The sequence below is a fragment of the Falco naumanni genome, chromosome 1 (assembly GCF_017639655.2).
Source record: "Falco naumanni isolate bFalNau1 chromosome 1, bFalNau1.pat, whole genome shotgun sequence".
In the NCBI taxonomy this organism is placed as follows: Eukaryota; Metazoa; Chordata; class Aves; order Falconiformes; family Falconidae; genus Falco; species Falco naumanni.
Genome location: NC_054054.1, coordinates 13813479 through 13826480, shown reverse-complemented (window position 1 = coordinate 13826480; position 13002 = coordinate 13813479).

The window sequence follows — 13002 nt, the reverse complement described above, 5'->3', positions numbered from 1 at the left end:
TCAAATGCTGTAGCGGAATTGTCTGGAAGCTGACCTTGTGTACTTACACATACTCTGTGTGTGTATGTGTATATATATGTATATGTGGTTTTTTAATAATATACACAGACATGCGCATATGTATAAAGAAAGCTCAACAGAGAATTTTTGTCTAAATTCTAGATAGTTAGGAGCTGCCATATGCTCTCATTCTAATGTGACTGTGAATAATACAAACGTTTCTAATCTTTCTAATATCTTTTGCCAAACACAAAACAAATAACATATTTCAGGTTGCCTTGCAGAAGAAAAGAGAGTGAACTCTTTTGGTTGAAAGGCATATCAAAGCAAATATATTTAGTAGGTACTTACATGAAATTGAGTGGGGTGGGGGGAATGGCAAGCATAATGACTCTATGGTGTTAAACTCTGTATTAGTGTAAACAGAAGTTTGGTTTTGGTGGGTTTCCCCCCCCCCTCCCATTTGATCTTTAGATTTGTCCTTTGTTTTGCATGTTGTATTAATTTTGTAGTTAGCATTCCTGGAAAAAGAGTGGAATGTACAGAATTTGGATTCCATCACCAGAAAAACTACGGGTCAAGGAAGTCATTCTCCCAAAGCTGTAAGTATCTATGTGTGTGGATATGACAAAAAATAAAAAAGTTGGAACCAATCTGATACAAAAAATAGTTACCAACAGCTGCAGGGACAGATTTTCACATGGCACTTAGTACAAAAGATCCATTAGAAGTATCATCCAATTGAAAGTGGCCTACTTTTAGAGCTTCAGGAGAAGGTAACATGGTCTTTTTCTTCCACATTTGATGACACTCCCTGTTTCTGAGTTTCAAGCTTTGAATTTTAGGGCCAGGGAGGAACACAGCCAAAAAATTCCCAGTTTTTTAAAAAAATGAATCCGTATTGGTTTTACGTTTATCATCAACTCTGCCTTTCACCAAGTAGACTTTTTTGTAAGAAAATCCAGAGAATGAGCAGGGGGGCTCCAAAACTCAGCCAGGTGTAGAATGACACAAAATTACAGGGTCTACATGACTTGAGACATTTTTGCTGTTTTGAACGTTCTGTGGTTCAAGACTCAGATCTACATCTGTCATAGAATTTAACACTATATGTATATTTATATATAATTTTACTTATGCTAATTGGATAAACAAGAAATTTGGAATACAAAGGGAGCAAGACAATCTGGCAGTGTGACATCTGAAAGTTGGGTTAGCACAGCAACACATGGATGTACAGAAGTGCCTGCCAACTCTCATTTTCTCATTATTTCAGTCTATTGTCAGTAACAGAACTTCCCTGACTTGGGATCTATGGTCACAGGCGGGGGAAGGATTATTCACCACTTAACGCCTCTTTCGGCTCCCCTCTAGGATGAGCATCCTGTATGCCTAGGAAAGGCAGGCTGGTGCACTACTGCAGGACTTGTCCTTTGATTAAAAAGAAGTAGCAGTCTAGTTTTGCTTCTCTAATCTTTAAATTGTTAACATATCCCTGTTTGATTTAACATGGAGAGAAAAAGCAAGGCAGTTAGTTGCCACAGAGCTTATGGCATATTTAAATAGGACCTGCTAAGGCTTTGGTATGTAAGAAGTTCACTTTTATTGGAGATGTATATATGTTCCATGGCCAATACAACGATTAATGTATGTTAGAGTAAGTGCCAGGGGTAAAATGCTTATGTACCCTTCTGGTTTTGTTCCAGCTATCTTTCCCTTGTGTCAAAAGTTTCCCATAGATAGAAAGGTGGTTCCATGCTGGCCCTATAGCCCCAGTCTGTACTAGGAGTTTGCACACACAGAGCAATGTTTGACTAATAATTCTAATTTATAAACCATCAACAATCCTAAAAACAGATTAGCCAGCAAGGACTTTTTGTGACAAATACCATGGCACTTTTCCATGCCAAACCACATAAAAGGACTCTGGGTCAGAAAAATGCATTCATTTAGGATCAAGTCTAGCAGAAGTCCCACGATTGCCAATGGAACAAGAATAACACCCCTGTTGCCAGACTTTTTCTAGGCAGTGGGTGGCCATGGATAGAGTGCCGTCCCTTCCCCCACCAACATAGTCTCTGTGTTACAAGTTGATTTCTGTTGAAGTCCAGCAACTACACGGTCTCGGGATAGCTGGCTATCAGCCTGTACTTGCATTCCTGCCTTGACTGCAGGGGCTCCGACAGCAAAGGTAACCGTGATAGTTAGCTTCACTCCTGGCATGGCACAAGTCTAGTGGAAAACCCTAACTTTGGAAATACACGCTGAGGTTCATGAACAAAGCATACAGGGAGCTCTAAGCCACCTCTGTCACCTCCCTGGCACTGCAGGGCTATGTGCTCGGGTCTCACGTCTAAGCAGTTTATGTGTGCCAAAAGTTACCCTGGCTTAATCAGCAGAGCTCTTAAGCAACACTAGCAGCCAGGTTCCTCTGAGCCAGCGTGGTGATGGGTGCAGCCTCTTTTCTTTAAGCACAGACCTGAATTCAGGTGAGAGGAGCTACTTAAAGCTATAGAGAGAGCCACAAATGCTCAAGTAAACTACCATACTCTGCAAGGTCAGTGCAAAGCAGGTAGAGCAAGGCTAAGGACTTGAGAAACACATTGGCCTTCTTGTGGAAACCACTGAGGGTTTCACCTACTTAGAGGAAAGAATCAGAAAACGGATGCACTTAGCCCATCTTTTGGGTTCACCAACCTGAACATATATTCTAGTCAGAATGCCATTTTCCAGCTGAACAGAGCTTTCTCATCAAGCAGACATTTTTAGGAAAAAAAGAATCTCCAACACAACAACTGAATAATTGAAATAGAAACATAATTTTGGAAGATGATGAAAGTTAAGAAAATGGGAAGGGACCAGAGACATGAAATACTATATTTGCCAGGTCCAATATTTACTTCCTCTAGTTCCAGAGCTATATGATGGGTGGATGAAGGTAAATGAGCCTTATTTACAGTAGATTTATGTAAATACAGAAGTGCTTTTCCAGGGCTGACATATATTCACCGAATATGAAAACTAGTAAATTATTACAGTAAAAATGTCAGAAGCTTCCCTGAGATCAGCAAAGAAAAATCCTTGGTTCTTCAAACCCAGTTACATAGCCCCATCTCATATGCTAATACCCTCACCGTCTGCTGAGACCCACATCCACAAGGCACGGGATGAGCTCAGTAGCATATCCTGAATATCAACACCTCTGGATGTTTTATGTTGAAGGGGAAATTTAAGGCCCACTCTCATGTTTCTTGATGCCAGCTTCTGTCTTTCACGGGTGTATTCATAAAATACATGCTGCAGTTCAGTGGTGACTTTCCAGTCAAGCTAATTCAGATTTTTGCCAAAAGAATTGGTCCCATCCATCCCTTCCTGTGTTTGCTGTCTTGTGCCAGCACCAGCGTTTGTGTCAATACAACACACACTTCTCTGACTGCAGGGTACAGGCAACAGAGAACTGATCCAGGTGAAAGCTAACTTTTGTCGTTGTTGTAGAGTGATTGCAGAGCTGTATCTCATAATCCAGTATCTAAGTCCCTTTCTTCACTGGTACTAGCCTTTTAATGAGTGCATTAAGTAAAAAAAAAAAAAAAAAAATAATTGTTTAAATAAATCCAGTTTAGACTTACTGAACACGTACTGTGGGCAGTGAAGACCATGTCTGATATGTATTGATGCATTGTACAGATGGGTAGCCCAAAAGAAGCCAAAAGCAATTAGATTTGCCCCACGGTGAATTCCCCGTGCAAGCACAGCTCTCAGCTATTGCTGGGGCTTCATCCTCCCTCCCGTGTGCATTGGTCCTGGTATAAGAGATACCCTGGGTTGGGCACAGGCATGGTGGTATTTTGAGTATGCCACCTTATACTCTGCTTACACTCAGCTGACGTTTGCTGTGTGTGGGTGAAGAGAAGGGGGAGGAGGGGAGAAGAGAAAAAAAACGATGAGCAGAAGCTGCAGGAGCTGACAAGAAAAGACCCTCCACCAAGTTCTGTGTCCCAGATCTGCTGCCTGACTCACAAAGCTTCACATAACCCCTTGATAGTCTTCCCTGCTGAGCTGAGCTGTCTTCTCTGCTTACCTTTGATCATAAGTAGTGCATTAACTTGTATATTGCAGTATTCTTATTTTGTGTCTTGCTAATACAAGGATATATAAGATGTGGGCTAGACTCACGTGTGCTCTCACATTCCTTTCAGAAGGATGCAGAAAAATGAGAACATAGCCAGAAGTCTCAATCTAGTTTGATTTTTCTTGTCGTTAACGCTATTTAGGAGTCACAATACATAGGGTATTGTAGACCAAAGTTTATAGCACTGCGTTTAACTACACCTTTCACACAGCTCATAAAACAGATTTCCAATAGCTGTAATTTTAAATTTGTCTCCTTGGATGCAGTGGAAAATGTGGCTTTCATGCTGTTCTGTATGTTTACAGCATCATAAATAACACACAGATCTGAAGTGTTGTAAGTACATCAATATGCTATTTTAAACAAAGTAGTGAAAATATGTAGCATATAGTGTCCAGTTGTTTTTACTTCTTTCAAGGGTGAGATTTCTCCTGCCTACCTAATTTTTAACTTCGCGTAACTTTAAAAATTCTTTATGTACTGCAGCTCAAAGTAAAAGGAGTTCAAAGTTAGATGAAACCTAGGTGAAAAAACCAAGCATGAAAAAAGCCTGTGTGGTATTGCTACTCACTGCAAGTTTCAGGATTTATAGAGTTTCAATAGACTTTTCACCAAAATTTCCATCTGTGATAGGTTTAATATCAAAAATCTTATGAAATCTTTTGACAGAACAGTCTTTGAGTTGATATTAACATGGCAATAGCTTTTAACACACCAAGAAGACTCTCTGTTAGCTAATACTGTTTGATTATAGTCAGTCTCCATAATTGCAGTAGTATGTTTGTTGTACCGTACCAGTTCAACACTTTTATAGAATGAATCATTGCTAAAAACCCCTGCTTCTTATTTAGGATTATATTAGTATCATGCATTATATAAATAGCTGACAGTGTAGAAACTGGATGGTTGTTAAATTTAACAAGTATTTTAAGCAAATGTCTGTCTTTTAGAGGTTAAAAGGTGTATATATTTTCTCTAAGAAGTGGGTGTGCTCTAGCATAGATTTCTGAGCATTTCTGAGCCTCTTCATATGCAAGAAGACTTGAGGTATTTTGTCACAAGTGTCACTTATAGAAATTGAAAGTCCTGAATGTATTCAAAGGATGGTGTGGTCTCTTCAGTCAAAAAACGCAACTGGTGTTCTTGAACGTTCTGCTTCAGTGAACCCTTCACACGCCACAGATGGAACCAGTAAAGGAGCACTGTTTCTTGCTTGAAATGGGCCATGCTATTTCGTTTGAAACAACATGTGTTTCTGCTGGGTGTTCTGTGGTTCTGTCTCAACAACATTACTCAGAGCTCAAATACAGCAGGTATCAGCCAAGGAACTCTCAAGTATCAGGGGGGCAAATAAATCATATTTTCAAGAGACACCCATCCCTTTCAAATAGATTCACAGCTATACATCTGAGACCTATTGCGCTTGAGAGAAATAGTTTAATCTTCTCAGTCTTCCAAAAATCGAGATGCCAAAGGCCTTCCAGTAACAACTTAAAGAAGTCACAGAAGAGGGATTGAGGCCTCCGCCTGCACCGCTGCAGATCACAAACCCGGCCCCTTTCCCCGTGTCCGTGCCACTGGTGACCTCTAGTGCCCGAGGAAGCGAACAGGTATTCACAGTTTCTCAAAGCATTTCTTTGCAAGAACATGAAATACAGTAGCGTCGTGTTCTTCAGCGATAAAAATTCTGACATCGGCTTTCAGTTTGCAGTATTTTGAGTGAAGAGTATTAATACGGAAACTTACTGTGTTAGGGGAAGCAGAAAAATTACGCTAATTGTAAGACTCTAGAAGACCACTTGTTTGTAAAAATGAATGCTGTGCAAGAATATTCACATTTGGATCGTCTGTTTCAGGCATTTGTCACTTCCTCACACTGTGATAGGAACCAAACCTGCATCGGAAATGTCACACTTCAGGCAGTGCAGACTGCAGCACAGAGGAGGCTCAGGATGGCCTCTGAGCTATGCATGAGGCTTAAGCAGGTAACGTTGCTATTAGCTAGTTGGAATTAGCTGAGAAAATGGAATGCCTAAGTATCCACTTAAAGACCACAGTGGTTCAGAACTTCAGATTTAAGTTATTATGACATTCCTTTTAAGGTAGCAGGCTGTGACGTGAGATCAGGCTGTTGTTTCCTCTGTTGTTTCCTAAAGATAGGAAAATGTATCTCATTTGTATTTCCTTCACAACAGTATCATTGAATGGAGATCAAACTGCAAAGCAGTTCAGAACTCCACTGCTACCCTGTTGTCAATGGAAGTGACGGACAATACAAAGATCCAGGCACTCCATGTCACTTGGGCAAAGTGCCTTGGTAGATGTAACTTCTAAAGGGTGTACAGATACCTCCCATGAAGCGGATCTCTGTATGTCACTGACTTCAAGTAACAAGGAATTTTATTTGGTTAATGTTAACTTGGTGTTGGGCAAATTACAGATAATTCGTGTCTAACAGTGTTAACAGAAGCGTATTAAACTGTGCTCCAAGAGAAGCATACTAAAGGGAAGTACTAGAAACCATATATAAAGGAGTTAGTAACTGAACGTATGCATTAATAATTAGTAGCTATGTACTGTAATAGAAACAAGATAAAACACAGAAATTATATTTCTAGCAGGGGTGGGAATCTCAGATCTCTCCTTCCAAGAGTGTACCCTAACCAACAGCAAGAAGAGTTTTGCTCTGGCATGCTGCCCATCATTCTTAAGCACTTCGCTGCACTGTAATTCAATTTTTAAAGAAAGACTCACACTTGCCATCTTGGTGGTGGTAAAGGACACTGGCAATGTGGACTTGAGTCTTCTCATATTGATAAAGGAATCGAATCTCTGAGTGCTCTGAAATGCAATCTGTTGCAGAAGAGATGGGCAGTTGCCCTCTTCTCTGATTACATTTTAAAAGAGAAGGATCCTGAGATGGATCCTTAATTGAAAATCTGGATGAGTGAAGGCAGTTCCTGCAGCACTGTGTCAAGTGTCTAAGCTGCAGAGAGGCTCCGTGTTGCAGTGTTGCACAGTCGTTGCTGTTGCAGGGTGGACATTCCCTGTGGTGTGGTAGCACAGAGGTCGGCGTGCAGGCTCTGTAGGTTGCCACTCCGACTTGCCTTCACCTCACTTGTCACCGCACCGACATCTGCAGAGTTCTGTTGTTTTCTCCAGAGATCAGATGCCTAAAACTCTTAGCTGTTCCAGTTGTTTATTAGGTCTGTCCTGAGAGGGCTAATGGCCCAGGGTCAAAGAACTTTAGCATTAAAGTTATTTAACATCTCTTGAGTAAAAGCATGTGTATGCATGTGTGAGAGAGAGAAAAGGAGAGTGTGGGAAGAAAAGGAGGTGTGTACAGAAGCTAGTCTTCCCTTAATATAAACCATGCCAAATCCACTTACACATTGAGAGAGGTAAGTGCAATCTTAAAATCTGTGTGTTGGGTGGCAAAGCCAATTACATGACTTCATTTCTGACATAATTTGATGACTATAGGCAGGGAACACAAGCCACCTAGCTACAATCTTTTAAGCTTTCTGCAGCTTATGTAAGAACTTAACAGGACAGTAAGTTACAGTACCTGACTATATACAAAGTACAGCAAAACTCTGGAATGGGGAAACTTTTGTATTTTAATAATGGGATAGGAAGCAGCTTGCATGTTAATTCAAACATGAGCAGAACATTCTTAAGGTAAACGTTTTTATCCTGTTATCACGTCAGCTGTCTAGCAGTAGTCCTCTGACTAGGGTCTGTAAGGTGATAGCAATCCAGTGCACACATTGCCTGAGGAACGCAAGAGGCACGTTTCTGGGAGCAGTGCAGGGGTACAACTTACTACCAGTGTGTATCGACACATGTGTCACAGAAAGGGAAGTGCGTTGCTGTAGTTAGCGCCTGTGCCTCTAGAGTCATCCCTGCTTGTAACACACAATTTGCCTGACATAGCCCAATGAAGATGAAACCTGCATCAGTCTCTATTTCTCAGGAGAGTCTGTGAAAAAAACCCAAATTTGGGGATTTTTGATCTATTACAGTAGATTCTCCTGCTTATTCTTATAGCAGTTTATTACTAGGCTTCCTGTAGGGCCTTGATTCAGTTGCCCACCATGTGTAGTGCCACTTGGCATGTCTTACAGTACCCTAATATTCTGAAAGGCATATTTCTGCCATATGTCCCATGTCATACCTAGCAGCTGAATCTGAAGCTTGGGAACTTAATTTGAGGGATAAGTCACTGTTATACATTTTTTAAAAAATATATATTTACAGAGAAAAATAGTACTCAGGTAGTAAATGTGCACTACTGGTGTTTTAAAGAAACCCAAAACACTGCTCTGGTGAGGGCATCAGTGTTCAAGCACCTGAAGGCTGTGGGTACCTTAGACCTATTCTGACAACAGCAGCCTCTTCTAAAGATTCAGAGGCGATAGTTCCTGCCTTTAACATTGTGATAGCAACTGGATCATCCACAGTCTGAGCTAGAATGAGAGAAAAAAATCACGAGATGACTCATTATTACTGCAAGGTTATAAGATCTACTAGTTTTAGAACTTTTATGTATTTTCAGCTGGAGGCCAGTTTCCTTCCAAGTGCAGTTGGACAAAAAAAGCAAGTAAAAATGAACTGTTGTAGAGGACATAGAAAATGATTCAGTCAGCATTCTCAACCAGCATAAAAATTAGATTTTTAGATATGTTCAAACTGTATTTACTTACATTAAAATATATAGCTATCCTCCTGCTTGACCAGAAGGATGGAGGTATTCAGTTATATCAGTTAGCAAGGTAAGATAAGATGAATGTTTTAGATAAAATTTCCTCTTCCTATTTTAAATCCTAATCAAAATTTGTAATTTAAATCAGTTTTGTCTGAGCTGCACTCAGTAAACCACTAGTTAGCAGAAGGAGCACCATGTGGAGTATAGTTCCTGCTCTGCTCCTCTATGGCTCAAAGCAAAACAGACCCAGTGCTGGCCTCTGAACACCAGGGCAAGCACACATGAGGAGCACCCTTTCAGGGGATCTCTGTCACATTCTATTCTTCTAAGGGTACCTGAAAATTTTAAACAACAGCTTTCAGGCCATCAAGAGCTATGTAGGCTTGCTAAATTTTGGGTTTATTATTCTATTCCACTTATACGGTTGAGAAGAACAAACTGGGCACAAACCCCCAATTTTGAATAGGTTAAATTTAAGAACATTGCAGCCATAAGAAAAATGAAATGCTTTACTCTCTAAACATTCCTACTAAACATCTGGGAAATCTTAGCTTAAAAATAGTGCAGCAGGCACAATGGAAAATCCTTGAGAGTGATGACAGCTCTGATTTCATATGTATTTATAATCCTGCACTTCGTTTATTTTCTTGGGATTTCTGAATTTGACAGAGACAGATATTTGAAAAATAACTGACATGCTAGCTGTCAGCCTCTCCTTAAAATGTGTGGTCAATAGATCAAGGGAACTAAAACACAAGGGACTCAATGTTATTCTCCGTTAAAAAATGCTGAGAGTATGAAGCATTTTATAGTTCCTGAGTGAAATGCTCATGTGTGAAGAAATAAATAGCTGACAGTCTCTCACTTCAGCAACTTGTATATGGCACAGAACTGAAACTACTACCTGCAGTCTGTGAATGAAGGACTATGCCACTGTAAAACAAACGTAGAAACATGAAAATGAGAGCTGTTGCTACAGGAGGCAAACTTACATCTGGTTTAGGGGTTAGTATTTCACCAGGCCTGTGAAAGACCCTTCCTCAGTAAATGGGAACATTTTTTGGAATAACTTCAAGGGAATTTAATTCAATATACAGATCAATCTCCTCTGTTCCTGTAGGTATTATAGGGAATTCATAGTTTTGGCAGGTAGGAGGAGCAGGACAGACCTAAATGAAACTAAAAATGCTTTGAGACAGAAGTTTTGTATTGTACATGTCCGCAGTGTCTAGTATAAAGAGGACAGTTTCTTTGGTGCCCTAGTACAGACAGCTGGGACAATGAGTTAATATAAAAAGACAACATGTTAGTTTGTATTCAGAAGGCAAAGATAATGAAATGGATTTTGAAGTTCTCCCGATACGAGGCAGAAGACAGCTGTGATTTCTGCTTGCTGTCCACAAACTGAGACTTCTTAGGTGATGTCAGTAGTTTATGCCAAGGTAAGCAGGAAGGAGGAATGAACTACTTACCTCCACTTCTTTTATCTGCAAGGTGCTGCATAAATTTTCAAGAGCAAACCTACCAGTGAGTCACTGCAGATCAGACTAGGCAAAATATCTTCCACATGTGACAACCATGTCGCTCATTAACCACTGAGATTCAAGAAGTCTGCTCTATTCAGTTATCTCGGTTGTAGGTGATGGCATTGTGTAACAAGAACACTGTACAAGTCAGCAACTGATGGCAACTGGTTCCATGAAAACCTGCAAAAGGGGGATCCTAGCAGCTCATTCCCCAGGGGAATAAGTCCTGCTTCCTCAGTGAGATGATTCTGAGGAAAATTCAGCAGGAATATCCATGGGGCTTCTCGTTAACCTCACCTGAAAAAAAAAACAACATAAGTGTGGGTGTACGTGTATGAGAACCAGAAAAGAGATCAGTAGACAACAATGTGTATGACATAATCTGCAGCAGCAATGACTTTGAGTCACCTTACAGGTAATATCTTGTAGCAAAGGTCTGTTGGTTTAGGAGGTATGTAACTTGTTATTTTACAAGTAAATAGAAGCTGTCTTGTGAGTAGATCATTAAATGTAGTACAGTTTCTTATGTAATGGTTATTATTTTTCCAATCACAATTTTCTGTTCATACCAATCTGCTACTCTGCATTATTTGCAGCTCTCAGCCACATACAGTAGTACAGACATGAAAATCGACGTGTGTGACACTTGATGTAAAAACTGCTATTTGCAGTCATGTGATACTTGAGAAGTTTCTAAGTATATGGAGGGTTCTGAACTATTAAATATAGTAACAATCACATTCTGTATGTAGAACCTGACCTGCTACATAGGATGCAAAGCAGTGCTGGTAATGCAGTCATGTGAGTGCTTCCTAGTGAATTGTTTTTTTAAATTAACTTTAAGAGGTCTGTTTAGAAGATGGAAAGAATCACACATTGATTTGTTTTGACATAACATAGCATTACCATGAGGTACAGGGAAAATAAGAGAGGGTTTTTTTCCACTTACATCTTGGACATTCCTTTTGGCAATATTAGTCTGCAAAAATCCAGAATTGTAGAACTCCAGGCTGTGTGGTTTTTTTAAACCCTGAATGATCACATGACACTGAAGTCACTGGAAAAATATTTAACTCTTCAGACATTTTGTAAGTTACTCTGAAAGGATAATTTTACCCTATTCTCCAGTATTTGTTGCCAGGATCATTTATTACCAAAGACGGTTGATTTTTTACAGCCTATAGAAGCCAGCTTCTTTATGTACAAATCTGGAGACAAGCTTTCTGTCCCATAGAGCTAGAAGTTTTCATTTCATGTAAAGAGAATTACTTCTGTAGGCTAACAGGCTCTAGAAAGAGAAGGGGCAACTTTTATAGTAGTAACATACTATACTTCATTGCTTTTTGTTCTTTGTACTTGACGGTACTCTTACAATTCAGTTCCTCAGGGGCAGCAGCTAATGCAACTCCACTGATGTTAATGGCTGATCATTTCCTCCAGAGCAGGACTGCGCATGCTGGCAGTAAGTCAGCCACTGCAGATTAATGTGCTGAAGTGAAGAGCTGTTAAGTGTACTGATTTAAGTTCTTCCTTGCATTACCTTAGCTCAATTGTACATTCACCTAGTGGCCTGCATTCACATGAATCTCAGGGCGCTGAGGCTTTGTTACTGGCATGAATATGGTCTCTTTTTGTGGGTAATTATTTCTCTATTGCCTGTATCTGTATTTGCTGTCACTAGAGGAATCTTGAGTTGCCTATATTTGAAAGTGTGAATACAAGAAAATGACTGCAAATGAGAACATGGAGTTGAGAAGGATCCCAGATATTTAGACAACTTACTAGGGAGAACTGGGCTAACAAAAGGCGTCTTAATTTTGCAGTCTCAGCAAAGTTGTTTACAGATGTCTTTCTGAATTTTCTCCTGCACTTCCACTTTGTTTCTTAAGTCACTGTTGTTTGTCATAAAGTACATCTATTGCTGCTGTGGCGCTTTTTAAAATTGGAAGACTGGATTCACTCTGGCATTCTTGCTAGTAATGACAAGGACAGGACATTTCAGAAGCACAAGATACAGCAACCAGAGTAGAAAGATTGACAGGTGTGAAGATTAAGAGCATTCTATAGAGAATATGGGCTCTAAGAGAGACACAGGAACTGAAAGAAGGATCAAGATCATAAAATCACACTAGGAGCAAAATTCACCTCTTCTTCAGCAGTCAATAACCAGTCAATGACAATTCCACTGATATCATGGCTGTTGATGTTCTTTGGGAAAGACCTGTATATGTTGCCACCTTCAGGGGAGACTCATTCCCTGCAAGGGAGAAAGGAAAATATATTAACAGCCTGTCTCTCAGTACTTCATCTCTGCACTTAAGAACAGAATTACAGTTAAATCTGAACTCACTGGCCTGGGATCAGGTCAGGTGAGTCCGAAACATTCATTCAGGCAACTGTGCTTGAATCCAGATGTCTGTAGACTTTGCGTCTGGTATACAGTCAGAGATGTGAGGGTCAAGCATTTCTTAAAGAAAGCATTGTTTCCTGGTCAAGCATCTACAATGCCCACAGAACAGCAGTGCACACTCTGGTAGACCGTGTGGAGTCATATGGTGTCCATCAAGTATTCTTTTAGACAGACAACTCATAATAACTACTGCCCACTTTTTAAAAAAAAATTGTCTGTTAGATTA